Here is a 4,191-nt window from a genome sequence, read left to right on the forward strand (position 1 = left end):
GGAAACTTCAGAGGAAAATGCAATCAAGCAGAAAGTCTATGAAGCACAGTTATTCTTGAGGAAACTTGACACAAATAAATCCTTGTCTTAGTCCAAACACAGATATGCTTATAAGGCAGTTCAAATCATATCTTAGCTCAACCAGGGAGGCCTGGTTAAAAGTCTCAGGTTATTGCAGAGCAGAAACAGCTTACATGTCCAGCAAATGCAGTTGAAGTAAACACGAGCAGGAGATGGAGGATTACTGGAAACTTGTGTATGCAGCAGGAACTCAGAGCAGAGTAGCAGGATCACCACACAGGTTCACAGGAGCAGGTGTATAGCCAGGGAGTAATCAGAGGTCAGGAGCTGGATGCAAGGCAGAATACTCTAGCACAGACTGAAGGATGGGGTGGAGTTTTATAGCAGGAAGACACAGTGCACATGAGACCAAAGACGCCATCTTGGAAAAGGGCAGTAATGCACAAAAGGTAAAAAATGTTCAGAGTCCTGACATCATGCTTCAGACATAAAGATACTAAATGTTAATTTTTGGTGAAGAATCAACAAGTGGAACACAATTGTGAAGTTGAACAAAATTTATTGGTTATTTTAAATTTTTGTGGAAATTCAAAAACTGAAAATTGGGGCGTGCAATATTATTCGGCCCCTTTTACTTAATACTTTGCTGCACCACCTTTTGCTGCGATTACAGCTGCAAGTCGCTTGGGGTATGTCTATCAGTTTTGTACATCGAGAGACTGGGCAAGAATTTCATTCTTCCTTGGCAGGCCGCTCGAGCTCTGTGAGGTTTGATGGAGATCGTTTGTGAACAGCAGTTTTTCGCTCTTTCACAGATTCTCGATTGGATCGAGGTCTGGACTTTGACTTGGCCATTCTAACACCTGGATACATTTATTTGTGAACCATTCCATTGTAGATTTTGCTTTGTTTGGGATCATTGTCTTGTTGCAAGACAAATCTCCGTCCCAGTCTCAGGTCTTTTGCAGACTCCAACAGGTTTTCTTCAAGAATGGTCCTGTATTTGGCTCCATCCATCTTCACATCAATTTTAACCATCTTCCCTTTCCCTGCTGAAGAAAAGCAGGCCCAATCCATGATGCTGCCACCACCATGTTTGACAGTGGGGATGGTGTGTTCAGGGTGATAAGCTGTGTTGCTTTTACGCCAAACATATCGTTTGGCATCGTTGGCAAAAAGTTTGATTTTGGTTTCATCTGACCAGAGCACCTTCTTCCACATGTTTGTGTCTCCCAGGTGGCTTGTTTCAAACTTTAAACAACACTTTTTATGGGTATCTTTGAGAAATGGCTTTCTTCTTGCCACTCTTCCATAAAGGCCAGATTTGTGCAGTGTACGACTGATTGTTGTCCTATGGACAGACTGTCCCACCTTAGCTGTAGATCTCTGCAGTTCATCCAGAGTGATCATGGGCCTCTTGGCTGCATCTCTGATCAGTCTTCTCCTTGTTTGAGATGAAAGTTTAGATCAATGTTTCTCAACTCCAGTCCTCAAGACCCACCAACAGGTCACGTTTTCAGGATATCCTTAGTATTGCCTAGGTGATTTCATCACCTGCTCAAGCATTAATTCCATCACCTATGCAATGTTAAGGAAATCCTGAAAACATGACCTGTTAGTGGGTCTTGAGGACTGGAGTTGAGAAGCACTGGTTTAGAGGGACGGCTGGGTCTTGGAAGGAGTATCATACCATTGCAAATCTACCATTTCAATATGATCGCTTGCACAGTGCTCCTTGGGCTGTTTAACCCCTTTTCTGCCAGCTGATGGCATAGTACGTCAGCTGGCAGACTTCCCTGCTTTGAGGTGGGCTCCGGCAGTGATCCCACCTCAAAGCCTCGACATGTCAGCTGTTATCAACAGCTGACATGTGGCTGCAATGTTAAACTCTGACAGCGGCATTTAATAAGCGCCACCGGCTGCGCAGCCCGAAGCGCTTGTACCGCTGACCCCGTCACATGATGGGGGGTCAGCGGTGCATTGCCATAACAACCTGAGGTCTCCTTGAGACCTCTATGGTTGTTGATGGCAGATAGCTTTGAGCACCACCCTGTGGTGAGCGCTCAAAGCAATGCTGCATTTCTGCTACATAGAGATGATCTGTTCTTCACCTCTATGTAGCAGAGGTGATAGTGTAGTGGCAGCTGCTAGCAGCATGCCAAAAAAGTGTTTAAAAATATTTTAAAAAAATATAAATGTTCAAATCACACACCCCTTCCCCCCTAATAAAAATAAAAAAACAAACCTACACATATTTGGTATCGCTGCTTTCAGAATCGCCTGATGTATCAATAAAAAAAAAAAATTGACCTGATTGCTAAACGGCGTAGCGAGAGAAAATCAAAATGCCAAAATTTTAAGTTTTTTTTGGTTGCTGCGACATTGCATTAAAATGCAATAACGGACGATCAAAAAAAAGTATCTGCACAAAAGTGGTATCGTTAAAGACGTCCGCTCGGCACGCAAAAAATAATCCTTCACCCAACCCCAGATCACGAAAAATGGAGACGCTACGGGTATCGGATAATGGCGCATTATTTATTTATTATTTTTTTTTTTTTAGCAAAGTTTGGATATTTTATATTTTTTTCACCGCTTACATAAAAAAGAACCTAGACATGTTTGGTGTCTATGAACTCGTAATGACCTGGAGAATCCTAATGGCAGCTCAGTTTCGGCATTTAGTGAACCTAGCAAAAAAGCTAAACAAAAAAACTAGTGTGGGATTGCGCTTTTTTGCAATTTCTTCGCACTTGGGAATTTTTTTCCCCGTTTTCTGTTATATGGTAAAACAAATGGTATCGTTCAAAAGTACAACTCGTCCCCCAAAAAATAAGCCCTCACATGGCCATATTGATGGAAAAATAAAAAAAAGTTATGGCTCTGGAAAGAAGGGGAGCGAAAAACGAAAAGCTCCGGGGGTTAAAGTTTTGGAAATCATTTTGTATCCAAATCCGGCTTCAAACTTGTCCACAACAGTATCACGGACTTGCCTGTTGTGTTTCTTGGTCTTCATGATGCGCTCTGTGCTTCAAACAGAACCCTGAAGCTATGTTCACACGTTGCGGTTTTTGCTGCGGATCCGCAGCGGATTTGACGCTGCGGATCCGCAGCAGTTTTCCATGCGATGTACAGTACAATGTTACCCTATCGAAAACAAAAACCGTAGTGCACATGCTGCGGAAATTTCCACGTGGAAACAAAGAAGTAGCATGTCCCTTCTTTCTGCGGATTCCGCAGCGGTTTTGAACCTGCACCAATAGGAAAGTGCAGTTGAAAACCCGCAGAAGAAACCGCGTGAAAACCGCAGTGGTTTTGCACTGCGGATTTTCAAAATCCGCTGCGGAAAAATCGGCAGCAAATTCCGCAACGTGTGCACATACCCTGAGACTATCACAGAGCAGGTGCATATACGGAGACTTGATTATATCTATCATCATTAGGCATTTAGGACAACATTGGATCATTCAGAGATCCACAATGAACTTCTGGAGTGAGTTTGCTGCACTGAAAGTAAAGGGGCCGAATAATATTGCACGCCCCACTTTTCAGTTTTGGAATTTCCACAGAAATGTAAAATAACCAATAAATTTCGTTCAACTTCACAATTATGTTCCACTTGTTGATTCTTCAGCAAAATTCACATTTGGTATCTTTTTATGTTCGAAGCATGATATGTTGGACTGCGGCCAGCAGGTATTGGAGACTGGCTCTATCATGGCAGCTGTAAATTTATTTTTTTTTAATATTTATTTAGAACAGTCTGCAAACAGGATGAGAATCAGTATCATACATAGCATATAAAGACAAAGAAGGGCATAATATCCAGAAAGTGTATTTTGAAAGAAAGATTCAAAAGAAGACGGGGTTATTCAGTATAACAATCAATCCTCCCAGGCACGTTTGAAACCCTGCAGGTTTAACCCCTTCATGACCCAGCCTATTTTGACCTTAATGACCTGGCCATTTTTTGCAATTCTGACCAGTGTCCCTTTATGAGGTAATAACTCAGGAACGCTTCAACGGATCCTAGCGATTCTGAGATTGTTTGTTTTTTCGTGACATATTGGGCTTCATGTTAGCGGTAAATTTAGGTCGATAATTTCTGCGTTTATTTTGAAATTTATTTAGCAATTTTCACATTTTGAATTTTTATTCTGTTAAACCAGA

This window comes from Ranitomeya variabilis, chromosome 3, assembly GCF_051348905.1.
Source record: "Ranitomeya variabilis isolate aRanVar5 chromosome 3, aRanVar5.hap1, whole genome shotgun sequence".
Classification (NCBI taxonomy): domain Eukaryota; kingdom Metazoa; phylum Chordata; class Amphibia; order Anura; family Dendrobatidae; genus Ranitomeya; species Ranitomeya variabilis.